Below are 19,296 nucleotides of genomic sequence, written 5' to 3'. Positions count from 1 at the left end.
GAGGCGGTAGGGCCCAGGTTCCATTCCCCGTACCTCTTCAGACTTTTATGAGGAAGGGAGTTCTGATATGGGTCCGTTCAGCCTGTGAGCAGCTGTTGAATAAGGAAGCAGCGGCATCGTCGTCATTTATCAACTGGTTTAACAACGGTAGGAGAGACAGACAACATGCTGACCATACGTCCGACGATAATAGATCTCTCCTCGTACTGCTTTGTATGCAATAGTCGGCAAGTCGTGAGTGGTGTTATATTGTTACTTATGTGGTATTTTATGGTTTTATAAATCAGATTATCACGATTTCCTAGTTTTTAAATTGTGTACTGGAACGTCCATTGTAACTAAACTGGTCTTGTGCGTGTTTTGTCGTGTGGCAATATGTTGGTAAAGAGCTGTGGCAGATTTCTTGTTGCGTGCTCTTGAGTCCATTGATAGTGGACGTGTTTTTTTTGCAAGTTTGTTCGCCGATCTCCCCAGCGTCTCTCCAACTCAACGTCGACGGAGTGTAGCTGAAACTTTCTACAGTAATTAGAAAGACTAGAAATTGTGATATTTACGTTCGAGTCTCACCTAGTTATTTACGAAAGATGAGCACTCATTTATTTATTTTATTTATTCCTTAACTACAACTTTTACTACCGAGTTGTAATACGTAATATTCACAGTTACAAGTTCCTTCGCTATTATCAGAGCAAGAACAAAATCGGAGTCCTTAACATTATTTTCATCAACAGAGAGAACAAAAATCAGAAATAATGTAATGATAATCTCTGCTCTTCTTATGCAAGGAGTAACGCCTTTGATCCCTACACACAGCACAGTATCTGATACAGTTATTTCCGTAATAACATGTGACATTGCAGTGTTTGCTTTATCCAGTTGTTTGTAATAAATTTCGGACTCGCATCCCACTCTCATGAACTAATTCACGTAACCAACGTTGCACTTAATGTGGAAACTTGCATCGTCACTGCTCACAGACTAAAACTACGGACGAAAGTGACGTATCAAATTCAGTGCGAAGACATTGACTATGTGCGAGTAGTGCCTGCGCTCTGAGGCTTTCGTATACAATCTCATTTCTTTATATGGACATTTCATTCACTATAGGAATCAAAAATCTCAACAATTATTGCCTATTATGGACACTGATACGGGCAAGGTATTGGTCCCGCCAATTCCAAGGCTTTTAAAAATATTTTAATCTTAAATTTGTAGTCGTCTAAACATTCTGCGTGGTGCCTGTTTGTTCTATATCGTGTCTCACTACCACTTTCGCGCAACGACGCTCTGAGCGTGTTTTTTAGGGAATTGACTAGTTTGAACCTGGGACCTGTTGCTGGTAAGGAGACGCCAGACCTCACATAAAATGTAGAATTCAGAAGAGTTCAGTGAGACTAGCGATGATATTACCAAATACTTAATGATTTCAGCGTCAGCTCCACTGCACTCCCTGTAAAAGAATCTTAACACTAACTAAATTTAATGGAAGGGGTTGAAGGCTTTTCCATTTTTAGTTAACTGGTAAAATAACGTCGAAAAAGCAGTTAAGTTTACCATTGGAAATTTTATTCTACTCACAAAACGTTGTTTATAAATTGCACTATTGATAAAAGGAAATGTTTTAATACAGGATGGTAAAAACCAACTGCGTTCAACAAAATGTGAACGAATATTCCCTGAATGGTTTTCCAAGTTCTACAATGGCTGGAAGGATGACCTATGCCATATCACATCTATAATCTAGGTTTTAATTAAGTTTCACAAAAAAGCAAATTATCAAAATGGTCTATAGTGACCCTCAATTATCTTTAATTACTTATCTAACTTGTCGTAAATTACAGTGGCTGATGTGGCTTCTCAATAACTATATAACAGAAAAATCATCGCGTTTCAGTTTTTTACTTCAAGTGGCAAATGTGAACACCATGAGCTTTAATCGACGATCTACACTAGTATTACGTAAAGGGGATGTAACAGATGAGACTTCTGCAGTTCTGAGTGAAGCCCTACGCGCTCAAAAATGCGGCATCGCGTGCGTTCATTACCTTGTCGGTGTTCGTTAGGGGGCGGCGGCCGCGCATCTCCATCCAGCTCGCCCTCTCGGAAGCAACTCTCCCTAACTTCTCCTTACTACAATTTACCGAAGTTGGTTTTAAAAAAACTATCTGGCTGTGTTTTCATCTGACCAATCAGGGTCTCAATGTTAACCTTAAGCTCCGCCTACAAAATATCTGTCTATCCAATGAGAAACGTTACACTTTTCGTGGTGGGGCAATGTTTTTAAAGTTTGCAATGTAACAGAGTCGCGAAAAAGTCTCACGCCAAAACTTGCAGCTGGTGTGGTCCTTTTAGCGTTATCGTAAGATCTATACTGTTCTTCTGGAGGGCTCTATCTTTTAACATGGGCTGGGGGGTGGTCCTAACCTAACGGAGACGCGAAAAAGTCTCACGCTAAAAACTTGCAGGTGGTATAGCCCTTTTTGTGTTATCGTAAGATCTATACTGTTCTTCTGGAGGGCTCTAGCTTTTAACATTGGCGGGGGTGTGGTCTTGACGTAACAGAGACGCGAAAAAGTCTCACGCTAAAACTTGCAGGTGGTGTGGTCCTAGCAGTTAGCTGGCGACGTGGGTGTCCATCCGTCCCTTATCGTATTGCCTTCCAGCTTAACACGGTTCTGCTCTCGGCTTCTGTTCTCGTTTCTCCCCTCAGAACTGCGTCTGTCTCACGGTGGGAAGGTTTGACATGCATATGGGCATTCTTGTATTAGTCTGTGGTATTCCATTTGCTCACTCGTTACTCGTATTACTTTGGTTAATTTAATGTCACGATTTATTCGGAGCTATGTGACATACTACTGGATTTGCTTATCATGTCAGGGTTTTCATGGAAGGTGTTGGATTTGCCTGACACCTTACTGTCGGATAACAAATGAATCTCTTTTCGTGTGATTCAATTAGAAATTAACAATTTTCGGACGTTTCCCTTTAGTTGTACTCTGAAGCTTTGCTTCTTGCCAAATTTCATGATTCTACGTCGACGAGAAGTACTCTATAGGTTTTGATGAGTGAGTTTGCGAGTATCAAAATATGTGACACGAGTGTCCGTATCTTTTGATGCACTAACTTAGAAGCTTCAACATTTTTACACCGCCGAGAGGCTGTACAACTTAGAATGTGGGAGAAATTTCAACTTTAAACGTCCACCAGGACCTGCAAAAGAGGGTTTTTAACACTCGGACAGACAAACGCGAGAGGAAAGTGATCTTATAAACGTTTTCGTCTTTATCGGTCGATGTATGCATTCTTAAAAAGACTAAAGTAGTGAGGAGCAGCTGAAATGAGGTTGGCGGTAACTTTAGCATCAGAATTGAGAACTATGATGTAGATGATATGAACCAATTCTACTACCTCTGAAGCAAAACAACACACGGCGGATAACGCAAGGAAGACATGTAGAACAGAGTAGCACAGGTAAAGGGAGCTTTCCTGGCCAAAGAAGCGTTTTGAAAAGGTAAGACCGCTTCAGCTATAAGTATTTATAGACACTACCAGACATAGAACGCTCCTGTGATGCTATGACTAACAGTATCTGGCAGGCTAACGGGATCCCTATACACCGAAATAGTGATGAAAGCACAGACCGCACATGATCCTCTACGACAAATGTGTAATTTGAGCAGCTCAAGGTCCTTCGTTTGCGCACAGCGAGTATGCTTAGTACACAAATTGGTGTGAGGCATATGAGGAACCGTTAGGTGCTCATATTCCACGTTATCCCGTAGGTGGTCATATACGGCCTGTGCTTTGACCACTATTTCGGTATGGGGTAGATCGTGCTAGCTGACCAGATACTGTTACTGGTATCATGAGAGCGTCCTGTGTTATTTTATGACGTCCTCTACTTGCTTATTCTGGACGCTGGGTTATCCCATTTCTTTCCTCGATCAGAACATGATTTTATTCCACCTGATGGTGCAGCTAAAATAATGCGAAACCGGTCGTTCCTATAAGCAAAGGACTAACAGCAGAGGCGGTCTTATCTTTTCAAAATGATATTAAAAGGCTTTGGCTGCCGTGACTTAAAAGTCTGCTTCGCAAGAGAAGCGTACTAGTATTGAACATCGGCCCTAAGTTGATTAAGAAATTTCTGAGACAGTGTGTTTGGAGCGCAGCGTGACTGGAAGTGTGGCTGTGTTGAAAATTAAGTGGACTGATAAGAAATGAGCAGGTTCTTGTTAGGATCGGTGCGAAGAGGAACATATGGAAAAAGAGTGAAGAGAAGAAGTAACAGGATAGTAAAACATTACAAATTATAAGTAGTTGGGCTATATATTAGGTACCTCCGTGAAAGAGAACTCTGGCTGCTTTGGAGCGCTATAAAACTGGTACCAGCCATGTGACCACCCACAGCTACGTAAGTAATGTTAGGGAAGGTTATATAGCAGTCAGTTACATGGAATCAGCTGGGTATATTGGGTCGATCAGGGGACATGAGGAATAGCAGAAAGGACCTACTGTGTGGCGGCGTGCACATGATCATAACTTGTTTGAAGTTGCGCTGTTTGTTGGTACATCATCCTGCGTGGTGTACCGTTTGCAGCCAGTGGTCATAAAAAAGATACTAACCAACAGGCAACGGAATCGAAAATGACAATCTGTTTGAAACCTAACAGTAACTGTTGTTGTTACTGAACGCAGCTCTGTCTCCATCAGTTTGCGATGATGATGATGCTTGGTTTGTGGGGCGCTCAACTGCCCGGTCATCAGCGCCCATACAAAGTCCCAATTTTTACCCAGTCCAATTTTTTACACCATTCAATCTAGCCACTGTCCCGAATGATGATGATGATAAGGATAACACGGACACCCAGTCCCCGGACAGAGAATATCCCCAACCCGGCCGGGAATCGAACCCGGGACCCCGTGATCCAGAGGCAGCAACGCTATCCACTATACCACCAGCTGCGGACCTTCATCAGTTTGCGAGGTAATAACTGAACTCCATCCACCGAAGATTTCGGGACTCATTGATCGATAAACACAATTTCTTACAACGGCATACGAGATTGTCGGCCACCTATACTTCTTCTACATCTGCATAATGAGTACGCTGTTGTCACTTTCGTCACCCAAGATGAACAGCGAGTGAAATGTGGGAATCAACATCCTCGCAATTCAGCACGATATGGAAAATCTGTAGAGAATTCTTCACCGAACTGACTGCATTTTCGTTCAGTGTGCTTAATTTCGGACGATAAAGTGTCCTCTTGCAGCGTGTCTGTTCTCCTCCTCCTTCTGTTGTAATTAAACTTTACTATTGACAATTTTGTTACATACTGAGAGTAAGGCCTTTAAAACTGTTTTTGAAATATCTGGAAAATTGCAAATCGCATTAAAAAAAAAGGGTTGTAATAAAAGTTGTTCGTCTTAATTGGGGACATCAGACATCAAAGTCTGCCCCTCAGCGCCACATTGAGGGGGCGGAAGGGGGTCAGCATTGAAAGCGTGCAAAGGAACCCCAATTTTTTATTGAGAATTCGGATGGGAGATCGTAGCGTGATAGGTCGCGGTACAGATTAAAATAGGGTAACAACCGTAGTAAAGTGATAATAATGACTAACTGAAACCCTCAGCTGTCGACAGGTCTTGTTGATATACTTCGATGTGGACAGTTGAAAATGTGTGCCCCGACCGGGACTCGAACCCGGCACCTCCTGCTTACATGGCAGACGCTCTATCCATCTGAGCCACCGAGGACACAGATGAATAGCGCGACTGCAGGGACTCAGATGGATAGAGCGTCTGCCATGTAAGCAGGAGGTCCCGGTTTCGAATCCCGGTCGGGGCACACATTTTCAACTGTCCACATCGAGGTATATCAACAACACCTGTCGGCAGCTGAGGGTTTCAGTTAGTCATCATTTATTCCAGAGAAAAACTGCACTGTCATCAACAGTATTCTGTTCTTTCGAGAACAGTTACTGTCTTCACATATAAAGTGACAATACCTTAAGAAATACACATCAAATTAGAATCACGGCAGGTTACAAAGGAAGTTACTCTAAAATCTTTAATGAGAAACTGGTTTCATATAGCAAAACAAATTGACTCTCCAGAACGTAGCCGCCCGGGGTGGCCGTGCGGTTCTAGGCGCTTCAGTGCGGAACCGCACGACTGCTACGGTCGTACGTTCGAATCCTGCCTTGGGCATGGATGTTTGGGATGTCCTTAGGTTAGTTAGATTTAAGTAGTTGTAAGCTCTAGGGGACTGATGACCTCAGATGCTAAGTCCCATAGTCTCAGAGCCATTTGAACCAAGTCGTCAGTCTGGATTCTCATTGGAGTAGAATCGCCTTCAGTGATGGGTGCTGCTTCGAATTGATTGATGACCATCGAAAACTTGTCTGGAGATGTCCTGGACGGCAATACAATACCAACGTTTCACCCGCCTTATGGCCTGACAACCAGTCTGCGGTGCCACTTCTTTTCATAGGAGCACCCCTTTGGTTGGTATCCGAAGCAACTCTACAGCACATCGGAATCCTGACGATATTCTATGCCCCATCTTGTAGCAATTCATGGCAAAGTATCCTCCGTTTAATGAATGTGGATCCATCCTCCGGAGTGTGGAACTACGGCTGGTCAACTTCCAATACCCGTTATTTAGGTTTTATTTCTAGGCCACCAGTTTCGAAGATGACTTAATGTAACGTCAAAACCGGTAGCCTAAAAATAAAACCTAAATAGCGGCTATTGGTAGTGTATTGTTGGATCCTACGTTTGTTTCAGCTAGATAATGACCGCCTGCACACGGCGAGAGTTTCTTCTGCTTCCTCAGCAAACCTTCCTTGGGCAGCATGGTCACCTGATCTCCCCCCCCCCCCCCTCCACCAATTCAGAGCGTTTGGAGCATTACAGCAGCGGCCTCAACCAGTTCGAGAATGTGGGGATCTGACGCCTCAGTTGGACAGAATTTGGGAACTTGGCACTATATCCCTAAGGAGCCGAATAACTGCTTACATATGGGCCAAATGTGGACCACTTCATTATTGACTTGGTCAATATGTGGAGCTCTTTCTCTCGAATAAACATTTAGTTTTTGTGAAATTGCAATCATCTGTTTATATATGTACGCCACATCCATCGATTTCCATCCAATTTCGATAATTCCTTCGTGACCTGTCGCGTTTATGTTTTGCAGTTTATTATATTCTGGAAAATCAAGGGTTTTTATTCTGCAAAGAAACGATTTATCATTGTACATTTTAGAATAATCGCCTTTCTAACCTACCGCTCACGAAATCTGACAACGGCCGGGAGAGTGATGTGGTTGCCACAAGCCCGTAAGTATCTGCGTCCGTTGACTCCTAAGGGCTGAGGATGAAACGACGGCCGGTCGGTACCGTTGGGTGCTCAAGGCCTTCTCGGTAGGTGTTCTTTTTTGCCTCATGCCATCCTAATTTGATGTGTATTTCTGAGATATTATTATTTTACTACGGTTTTTACCCATCACGCATCCAAAAAAAAATATTAAATACGAAAATTACTTAAAAACGAATTTTTTTCTGTAGATCCGAATCGACAATAATAAAGTTGTGTTTCCTGTTTAAGATAAAGTTGACCGGCAGGGCCCACACGTTGGTATCACTGGATGTCCCCGCTGGAGACGAACAACTGTGATTCCAACCACTTTTTAATCAGATTTCTAGTTTTCCAGACGTTCCTAAAAACAGTTTTATATGCCTCGATCTGTATGCCTTCCAAAGCACGAAAGTCGATGAGTCGATGACCTGCCTCTGTGCACACGACTTTGCCTGTGTTTCTGTGTGTGTGCGTGTATGTGTGTGTGTGTGTGTGTGTGAGAGAGAGAGAGAGAGAGAGAGAGAGAGAGGGAGAGACTGAAGCCTTGTAGAATAAGCTACTCGGCAGCGTATAGCTATTGAGAGAACATCAGAAAACAACAGAGTGTATTTCCGCAGGAGCGCGCGTCAAGAAACAACTTATCATCTCAACGGCGCATTTGGTATACGAGGCCAGAGCGAAGCCGATGGCGCGCGTCCACGATAAGCCACCGAAACGCAGTCCAGGGCCAGCCGTCCAGGGAGTGGGGCGACCGATGCTCGTTGCGGGCTACATGATCATCGCCCGCGGGCCACAAGCGGGCGTAAACAGAGCGCAGGATCGCAAGCGGCGCGCAATAACCGACTGTCAAGTGAGGCCCGTAAATCCTCCTCTCCCCCAACCCTCCCCCTTCAGCGGGCTCTTACGCGTAGCACAGGCACTGGTGCACCGTAAACAGCGCCGACTTTATGGCTGTACCACTCTGGCTGTCCGGCGGCGACCGCTGCGAATGCGTGGTCTGGAGAGGGCGTATTTCTGTGCTTATACGCTGTGCGCACAGTGTCTCTGTGTGAGTCCGCCGTGTTGGAACGAACGGGAGATGGAAAAGCGTATCGGTTACTTGAAACCGCCGGACTATTAAATTTACCCTTTACTTGCAAAGACCGCAGTTCTGGGAGCGCTTAACTCGATCCGCACGCAGGGACTCATACGGAAACTTATACCGGATTATTATCCACCAAAATTTCAATCGCGTAGAAGCTAGCTTGCGCCGTCGCGGCATGAGATTGTTACACAGCAGAGTCCTAAATGAGGCCGTGTTTATTGACTTCCGAAAAGCCATGTTTGTTGGCTTCCCTAAGAACATACTAGTGAAAGCGTTTAAATTTTCATATCAAGGGTGTTTCAGAATTGCACCGACAAACTTAAACGGGATGTAGGAGGTGTCTTGAGGAACAAATGACGATAGGAACTCTGGTCCGGAAACGACATCCAATGACGCGACAGTGCATCGACGTTAAAGGGGCCAGAGCCTGCCGCTGCGCTTCTCCTCCTCCCCCACCTTCCCCCCCCCCACCACCACCATCCGGGAAAAACAGACGATGTGCGCACTCGAACAGACCGTGGACAAGTCGAGATCACTGGTTTTTCAGTGCTGTCAGCTGATTGTCACGATCGCCAATGTAGCAGGTGCTGCTGGCTACTGTGTAGACAGACCTTGTCTGCCATGAATGCGATGCTCTGTCGTCGTGGTGACAGACAGTGTCAGATAAAGACTTCTATCTGCAGTGCTTTGTTTTCCGGAGCCCTCTGTACTATAAAAAAATTCTTTATTCAATCTCAGAAACATGATACATGACAACTCACTACCCAACACATTAGTGGGTCATAATTCTACGTCTAATATTTACAGTTCCTGCAGCTGATTGTTATTACTACAGGATGTGTATTTCTATTTCCACTATGGGCATTTCGTGTTACTTAACTACTGCTATTTGCTATATGTGTGACATTAACTTCTGGGTTAACTACTTGGGTACTATGCTAGTGTCTATTGTATAATTGCCGCGAGGAGGGCCGCCATGTCACGGATTGTGCGGCCCCTCTTGCCGGAGGTTCGAGTCCTCCCTCGGGTATGAGTGTGTGTGTTGTTCTTAGCATAAGTTGTAAGTCTAGGGACCGATGACATCAGCAGTTTCGACCCTTAGAATTCACACGCACATTCTCCGTTACCTAATTCTATGCTAACGTTCTACACAAAATGATGCTTAAGAAACTAATCTACAGGTTTCCATGTGTGCCAGCGTGATATACAAGGTGAGTCACCTAACGTTACCGCTGGATATATTTTGTAAACCACATCAAATACTGACGAACCGATTCCACAGATCGAACGTGAGGAAAGGGGCTAGTGTAATTGGTTAATACAAACCATACAAAAATGCACGGAAGTATGTTTTCTAACACAAACCTACGTTTTTTTAAATGGAACCACTTTAGTTTTCTTAGCACATCGGAACATATAAACAAATACGTAATCAGTGCCGTTTGTTGCATTGTAAAATGTTGATTACATCCGGAGTTATTGTAACCTAAAGTTGACGCTTGAAACCTCCGTCGTTACGTTGTGTGGTGTTGTAACAAACACGAGCCAAGGTCGGCGAGCAGCATCGGCTCGGACATGTTTACGATGACGACCGTGTTTACGAGTGTGGATGTAGCGCACTGTTGTGGTTTGGTCTAGCTGTCGCAGTGTCAGCATGTAGCGCTTGCTGCTATTGCTATTCTGCATTCGTCTCCGCACGCAGACCAACTGTACTACACCGTGTTACCAGACTTCTGTGATAGTGTAGTGTTGTAGGAACTGTGACCATCGTGTATTCGAACTCTGAAAAGGCGGAGATGACACTCATCTATGGCGAGTGTCGACGAAATGCAGCTGAAGCCTGCAGGGTGTATGCAGAACGGTACCCGGACAGAGAGCATCCAACGTGCCGCACATTGCAAAACATCTACCGCCAACTGTATGCAACAGGTATGGTCGTAGCACGCAAACGGGTCCGTAACAGGCCCGTCACAGGAGAAGCGGGTGCTGTTGGTGTGTTAGCTGCTGTTGTCATGAACCCAAACATGAGTACACGGGACATTGCGAGAGCCGGTGGACTGAGTCAAAGTAGTGTCATGCGCATACTGCATCGTCACCGCTTTCACCCGCTTCATGTGTCGCTACATCAGCAATTACATGGTGATGACTTTAATCATCGAGTGCAATTCTGTCAATGGGCATTAACAGAGAATGCGTTGCAGTTCTACCTGTTTACCGATGAAGCGGGTTTCACAAACCACGGGGCAGTGAATCTACGGAACATGCATTACTGGTCCGTGGACAATCCTCGCTGTCTCAGACAGGTAGAGCGACAGCGACCGTGGACTGTAAATGTATGGTGCCGAATCATTGGCGACCACCTCATTGGTCATCACATCATTGCAGGGGCTCAGACAGCTGCAACATACATCGAGTTTCTACAGAATGATCTGCCAACGTTGCTCGACAATGTCCCACTGGAAACGCGTCGACGTATGTGGTATCAGCATGATGGTGCACCTGCACATTCCGCAATGAACACTAGGCTGACCCTTGACAGGATGTTCGACGGGCGTTTCATAGGACGTGGAGGACACATAAATTGGCCAGCCCGTTCTCCTGATCTTACACCTCTGGACTTCTTTCTGTGGGGTACGTTAAAGGAGAATGTGTACCGTGATGTGCCTACAACCCCAGAGTATATGAAACAACTTTAGGTTACAATATCGCCGGATGTAATTGACATTTTACAATGCAACAAACGGCACTGATTGCGTATTTGTTGATATGTTCAGATGTGCTAACAAAAGTAACAGGGTTCCATTTAAAAAAACGTAGGTTTGTGTTAAAAAACATACTTCCGTGCATTTTTTGTGGTTTGTATTAAGCAACTTATGGTTAACTGTGTCATATGCAGCACTGAGGTCCAGGAATGCGACCCCAGTTACTTCTCCTCTCTGATAGCCGTCTTCGATGTACTGTGTGAGATTAAGGATTTGCCCACAGCATGATTTTCCTGGTCGAAATCCAGCTTGTTCGTTAATGAGGGCTTTGTCCACATAATCAGCTATGCGTTTGAGGATCATTCGCTCCAGCACTTTACATAAATGACAAAGCAGTGAGACAGGCCGGAAATTTTTAGCTTCAGCTGGGTCTTTCCCTGGTTTTAATAACGCAATAACCCGAGCTTTCCCCCACTGTTTAGGAATTTGCATTGTTGTGATACAGTTATTCATTAGCTCCAGGATCCATGCTTGTACTCCCGGTCCAAAATGTTTAAATTGCTCAGATCTCAGATCGTCGAGGCCAGCGGCCTTATTGTTTTTCAAATCGTTGATGGCATCTTGTAGCTCCTGAATGAAGAACGGGCGAGCTAGAAAGCTAATCTCCTCATTCAATTTTCTTTTAATTTTGCCATTCCTGATCTTCCTTTTAGTTTTTCCGTTCATGAGTAGTTGGTGAGCTATCTGATCAGGTGTAACTTCACTGTAATTTGGTTGTAGTTCTGGTGGGTCGTTGTTGAGACTGGTGCCACGCTATCGCGACATACGACGGTCAGCACAAGACCTGTTCCAGATGTGGAAGAAAATGCCACTTCGGGTCTGAGTGTCTTCAGCGACGCGTCACTCCAATGCCGACCTCTACCGTGGCACCTCCGACGCCGACATTTACTGATCGCCTAAGCAGCTCTTCTCCCGCTGACCGTCGTCAGTCGAACCAAGTACCAGTGTCCGATCGAGGACCACGGATAACGCCGGGGTAGACGCGCCGCGCTCGCAACGTGACGTGACTCCTATGCCTCTGCCAACGACGACTGCCGATCCCCTCCCGTCCGAAGGTATGGACGTGACGTTGCTTGCCATCCCCGCGACGGCCTTCTTCCCGGACAGCCGCGACTCCCTCCCGTCTTCCGACAGAGGGATGGACACGCAAACAATCATCACCTAAACTGCGTAAGAGGACGCGTCACACGGTCCCGGAACCCGACGACGCATCTCCCCCTGACGCTCTAGACGCACGACAACGCGATACCGGATCTGGCTGCGTCACTAGGTAAAGGTGCCTAACTCCATAATATTTTTCATATTGTGTTGCTCAGTGTCTATAAATGATAAGAAATCATGTAAATAACATATCATGTAGACAGTTTCAATGTTCTCTAACATTTTTTATTTTGCTAGTTGTTAATTTTTACCAAAAAAAAAAGATGGTTCAAATGGCTCTGAGCACTATGCGACTTAACGTCTGAGGTCATCAGTCGCCTAAAACTTAGAACTAATTAAACCTGACTAACCTAAGGGCATCACACACATCCATGCCCGAGGCAGGATTCGAACTTGCGACCGTAGCGGTCGCTCGGCTCCAGACTGTAGGGCGTAGAACCGCACGGCCACTCCGACCCGCTAATTTTTACACATACAACAAAAAGAATAGAAATAAATTAAATGACAGGGGCTCATAAATGTGTGACTAGATTCCTAAATCCGTGATAGTGGTATGCTAATTCCGTGGGTGGTATCATAATTCCATGAGTAAAAAAAAAAAAAAACTGTTACTTGCTAACATTCCATTGTCATTCATTACATTGTTGTAATGTTGCAATATTAGCTTGATGAAAAAGGCCTACATTTCAAAATATACAGAAAAATATTACACCTAAAGCAACAAAGATGAAAAAATGAAACGATGTTCAATAGTGACAAAACAGAGACAAAAATAAGCAATAAAAAGTCCAAATACAAAAAGAGAAACCAGATATCTCACTGCACAAACAAAAATATTAATCTGCACACACTGAACACACATAAACATCTTCATCGTAATCATCCCCTAGAACCTCACATTTGTTGTGATACCATTGAAGACGAAAACAGCACTGTATCCACTCCAACCCAGTTTATTCTGGACGTCATATTCATAGTCCAAATTGCACACCGAACAGGTAGTTTTGTCTTGAGGGTTGGCATTTCTTCCCCCATTCCTGCCCTGAGGTCTTTTAGAAGACAGGCCAGGTTCAGTAGGCCTATAAGCATTGCATGTAGTGGGCGATATGGTATGAACTTGTGCAGACTGTGATTTTCTGCGAGTGCTCCTTACTGGAGAAGGTTCACATACAGGAATGGACAATATTTGCTCTTCCTCTGGCTTGACGTTAACATCAGCAATTGGTTTGTCAGAAACCGAAGAGGGTGCCAGGGCTTCTGGTGGAATTCTATCTCTGTTAAAAGGGTGTATCCCTGCTTTCTTGAAACGTGATTTAATTATTTGAGGGTAGAATGATTTGTCATAACATGGATTAAAGAGTGCATGGAAATCATATCTACTTTGAGCCTTTCCAGGATTCCTCCTCATATACGAATCGATTTCAGCTTTCCAGGAACTTTTCTGTGATTTGTAGACACTAATATCAAGGGGCTGCAGTAGATGCGTCGTATTAGATGGAAAGGTCAGTAGAATGATCCCATTTCTTCAGCCATTTGCAGTTTTTCTGGAGACAAATGTGACCCATGAGAGTCCATCAACAAGAGAACACGTTTGACAGGTTGAAGTGATCTGATGAAACGCTGCATCCATTTCCAAAAAGACGTCACTGTTTACCCAACCTTTTGGAGTAACTTCTACGATGGAATCACAGTGGGCACCAACTTTTAATGCTGCAATATTCTGCACTCCTTTAAAGATTATTATGATCGGACCAGACTGCCCAGCAGCATTGCCACAGTCAAGGATTGTTGTTGTTGTTCCTCTTTCAGTTTAAACTCGTCTGTAGACGTATTTTTTCCCTATGCTTGTCACAATTTTTGACCCTGCTGTGACAAACATCAACCCTGTTTCATCACAATTCCATATCTGATTGGGTGAATTCATCAAATTGTAATCATTCATAACGTTCTCAAGACAGTCATAAAATCCTTGAATTAATACCGGATTTGCACAAGATGCACGGTATCTGGATAAGTTTTCATGTGTCTTCAATGTTAGATTGAATCTACGTTTAAAACCAGCTTACCACTTTTTTCCGACAGTTTTATTTTCCGAACTGAACCTTACTGTTGCTTTAGGGCTACACTTTTCTCTAATTTGTAGGCAAGTTTCCTTATGTGGAGAACAGTTAGTCCAAATCCAATCTCCTGCATTTTAATGATGTAGGATGCAAGCTGCACTTCAACATCTGAAGGAAGAGCAAACGGCCTACCCACTTTCCCAAGTTCAAAGTTTTTAAGTTCGTTTGTGTTGCAGTCAAAGTGTTCAGTAGCTTTCATGACGATTTATTTTAAAGTGGTCCAAAGGAATGAACAAAACTTGTAAACTGACCAGTCTTTCTGTAAAACTTTCCCTACAGCCAGTTCAAGCATTCTTTCATCATATGATTTGATGGAATGCTTTCCACGTTTGATCTCTTTGTTGCGTTTTCCCATTATGACAGCAGATCAAACCTAAAGCAAAAATATATAAATTACTCTATATTCTATTTTATAGGCATTGTATCCCCAGAAAATAAATGTAAAAAAGTGTTTCACTCATTATGACATAATAATTTTGACTTGAAAATATTGCTACCATTATAGCATCAAAATATTTAATGAAAATTATATGTATGTATCGCATCCGTTTCATGAATTGGACTATATTTCATCTATAATTCTGATGGTAGTCCTGTTTCACTAAGAGGCCATCTTGCAGAAAATGCAAAAATAAAACATAAAACGGGAAAAGTGTTCCAGGACTGTGTAAGCACGATATAATTATATTACTGACATGAAATGATTCCCTGTACGTTTATGTTACGAAGCATTTTTAACGTTTTTTCACTGATATTTACCTGTCAAATCAGTATTTCTTGAGCAGCGGTAACAAGCACAGCAATTTGGAAGGAGAGACAGCATTGGTCGTATATTTTTGTTTATTATCGCAAAATCGATTTTCTGTCACTTAGTGACCATCTTCAGTGCTGTAATATATAACTTAAATTAGTAGGCACTGGTGTCAATAAGCTTACGGCGATCACATAGACTGAAATCTGTAATACTAAATCAAAATGATTTAGTATTCACTCGTCGGAGGCGAGTATCATCAGACAACCTTTGCGGAGTTAGCAGAGTGTTTGGCTGTGATACCTCTTCTGGAGTTTTGATCTTCGTAATTGCTTCTTCGATAAGTAGATTGAACAGTAGGGGCGAAAGACTACATCCGTCTTTACACCCTTTTTAATCTGGATACTTCGTTCTTGGTATCACAGCCAAACACTCTGCTAACTCCGCAAAGGTTGTCTGATGATACTCGCCTCCGACGAGTGAAACTGTAATACTAAATCAAAATGTGTGCTATGTGTGGCCTTTTATCTCAATCTCTGTAACTTTGTGAGGCACCGCACACAAATACAAAGAAATTTTCTCATCCAGTATTTGAGAATGACAACACTCTGCAAAGTCAAACCAATATTAAACATCATTTGAGACCGTTTCTACACTTCTTCGCTGTTACGTGCTTAACGTCGGGTATTTAGCACATTAACTCATATTTAAATTAATCAAAAGTTTGAAGCTATTTTGTAGAGGAGAGTACGAGTTTTTAAAGAATTGGGGTTAGTGAATACTTACTTCTTGGACGGAAGCACTGTTGGGTTAAGAAGCAGCTACACCCCGTAAGGTAGGAATGAAAAGGGGGTGACTTTCAAGCGGAACTCAGGAAAACTAGTTGCAACTTCAACCAAATACAGTAGGTACATGACTTGTTATTTTTACAAAAACCTACCACTAGATATGAGAAGGGGTGACGAAGAAATGTTCGAAAACGACTTTTCGGTATTTATTTGCTATAGTTGGATTACTTCTAAAAGTATGGAGTGCAATTTTTCTCTTATTTGTGCTGTTCGTTGTGTCAACTAGTTGGCAACAATGGGCACTGCAACGATCCAATAATTTTGCCAATGTGCTCTGATAACCAAGGTGAAGCCACACGGCTGAAGACCACGGATAATATTACCACACTTTCTGGAGTTGTATAGTGTAGTACTCACACGTATGAAATATACGACACATAGGCATACATTCATGTTCTCCTAAGCTGCTTGATCGATAACAACCAAACTTGGTACACATATTACTTACCCCCACTAAAGAAATACTGTGGGGTAAAAACGATAAACCTCCAATTGGGGCGAGGATGGGGGCGATAAAGGTGGGGTGCCAGGGGGGGGGGGGGCATGTTGACAAAGAGGGCGTAGTACGAATTGGACAGAGTGAGGGGGGATGAGAAGGTGGATAGAGAGAGAGGAGAAAGTGATAGACAGAAAGGGGGGAGAAGAGGACAGGGACAGTAAGAGAGAAGGGGAGAGGAGACAAACCAATAAAAGTTGTGAATAATTAAATAACCGGACAAAACCGACTTTCTTAGCTAGTATTAAATACCGAAGTCGCTGTATCCCTGGCAGATGACATCTGCATTTGCTAACAAAACACGTAAATGAGTACGGCTTGTGTGTTCGTTATCGTCATTTTAATATTAAGCGCTCAAAATGTTAACCTCCTATAAAGCGAAGACAGGCACACAAAGCTTCATCCTGAATTTCAACTGTATTTATTGTAGCACAGGCCCATGTTATACATCACTTCAAGCCTTTGGGAGCCGTCGGTGTATCCTTGTAGGCCGGCTAGAGTGGCCGAGCGTTTCTAGGCGCTACAGTCTGAAACCGCGCGTCCGCTACGGTCGCAGGTTCGAATCCTGCCTCGGGCATGGATGTGTGTGATGTCCTTGTTCTAAGTTCTAGAGGACTGATGATCTTAGCAGTTAAGTCCCATAGTGCTCAGAGCCATTTGAACCATTTTGTTTCCTTGAAGGCCTCATTAATTTTAGCTGCACATAAAGGTAAAGATGCTTTGCGTCTAGTGAGCGTAAAGGTCATTTTGTGTTTTCCAAAGCAGGCAGGAATTTCTACACACATGATTAGGCGAATACCTCTTCGCCTCCGTCTCAGAAACGCCGAGCACTATCAAAACCCTAAAAGCAACTGAAGAGTGATGGTACGTCCTAAGAAGTGCACCCAACAATATAAATAAGTCATGTATTCACAAGGAGCACAGAAGTACTGAATGAATGAATGAATAACGTATTTCCCTGAAATTTTGGCAGCCGTAATGCGGGTATTACATAACTTCCTAAATCGTATACTACAAATATTTGTCCACGACAAATACGATCCTCATCTTATGCAAAAGATTGAGTGTCTATTTATAGCGAAGTTGATGCCATAGACTCACCGTATTCTGACCTTAAAGCGTAGTGTGACAACACTGGGTAGAAGAATAATATCTACGTAGTGCCATTTATTGTACAAGTTCAGACATATGGTGGAATCATCGAACACACAAGTCTTCAGTTGCAACAGAAATTTGTATTTGAACTAGCTCAGTACCTAATGTTGCCCTGGTATGCACGGAATTCGACTTCTGTTACCACCTTCTCCTTCCTCCTTTCTGTACCCTTCTGCTTCTGCCCCTCATTCCGCCCAACTCCTCCTCCGTTTCATTCTGTCTCCCTCCTCCACACCCAACTCTTTGTCAACACCCGCCTGTCCCCCATCCTTCTGTCTTCCTCCTCTTCTTCCCATTTATGTCCTCCTCCCTTATTCCATCTGCTCCTACCCACTCCCTCTCACAATTTCCTTCCATTTCCTTTGCCTATCTCCTCTTCGCTCCTCTACGTGTCCATCTCCTCCTATTCCCTTTCTCTATCCATTTCTCCCTCGCCGGTCGGAGTGGCCGTGCGGTTCTAGGTGCTACAGTCTGGAACCGAGCGACCGCTACGGTCGCAGGTTCGAATCCTGCCTCGGTCATGGATGTGTGTGATGTCCTTAGGTTGGTTAGTTTTATTTAGTTCTAAGTTCTAGGCGACTGATGACCTCAGAAGTTAAGTCGCATAGTGCTTAGAGCCATTTGAGCCATTTGAACCATTTTAGCCATTTCTCCTTCCCTCTCTCTGTTCATTTCCTCCTCATCCCTATCTATGTCCATCTCCTCTTTCACCCTCTCTGGGTGTCCATCTCCACCTCCTCCACCTTCTCTCTCCAAGTTATCACACCCACTCCAATAGGAAATCACTTTTTCTTACCCCATAGTATTTATCTTCAGATACGTGTATCAAGTTCTTTTGAAACCTATCCAGGGATGTAGGAGGAAGTTTTTGTCCATGGCTGTGACTGAATACACACTTGTCACACGTATTTCATATGGAACATATTTCACACATATTTGTACATATATTTCAGCTGTATCCCTAGCGAATAAAGATCTGTAGTTTCGTTTTCACGCATCTCAATGTTCATGACGTTATATCTCCCTTAATATGTGTCGTACAAAGATGTATTTTGTACGCAAATCTAGTGGCATTTGTTTACACTGTCCGCGAAATGTGTTGCGAATAGAGTTAGTAGTAGAGAAGTAACAAATTAAATCGTTTTGCCTGATGCAGCAGTTTTACTGCATGAACAGCGAAAATATAGTAAGCGATAAACCTTTTTCCTCTTATCATATCACGGAGGCTGCCTGTCAGAAAATGTCTCGTAAATGGTTGAAATCAACTGTAAAGTTTATTTCAGGGTACTAAGTCCTCACTTTCTCAAATAATGGGTGAATGTAGTCTGGTTATTTGCGCGTCTTGAGATACGATACTTTTCCACTCGCACCCCAAACCCTTTGAGAGGGAGATGGTTTTTGTCAGACAGTAAGTGATGTGGCTACCAAGCTTGGTTGAAATCGATCCAGCGATTTAGGAGGAGATGTGGAACATACATACATACATACATACATACATACATACATACACACACTTTTATTGCATGTATAAATTACTTTTTGAATGATTTCATGACG

The 19,296-nt window shown here is 43.4% G+C and overlaps 1 protein-coding gene and 1 non-coding gene across 2 annotated transcripts in view; both read right to left on the bottom strand.

Moving 5' to 3' along the window:
• The window catches only part of LOC124619532, a 546,912-nt gene that overhangs the window by 197,173 nt on the left and 330,443 nt on the right, over positions 1 to 19,296 (bottom strand). The window lies entirely within an intron of this gene.
• Positions 5,684 to 5,757, bottom strand: Trnat-ugu. Its single transcript has one exon. It is a non-coding gene; the product is annotated as a tRNA-Thr (tRNA).

Source organism: Schistocerca americana, chromosome 6, assembly GCF_021461395.2.
Source record: "Schistocerca americana isolate TAMUIC-IGC-003095 chromosome 6, iqSchAmer2.1, whole genome shotgun sequence".
NCBI lineage: Eukaryota > Metazoa > Arthropoda > Insecta > Orthoptera > Acrididae > Schistocerca > Schistocerca americana.
The sequence above is the reverse complement of the archived record's forward strand: the minus strand, read 5'-3'. Positions and strand labels throughout refer to the sequence as shown.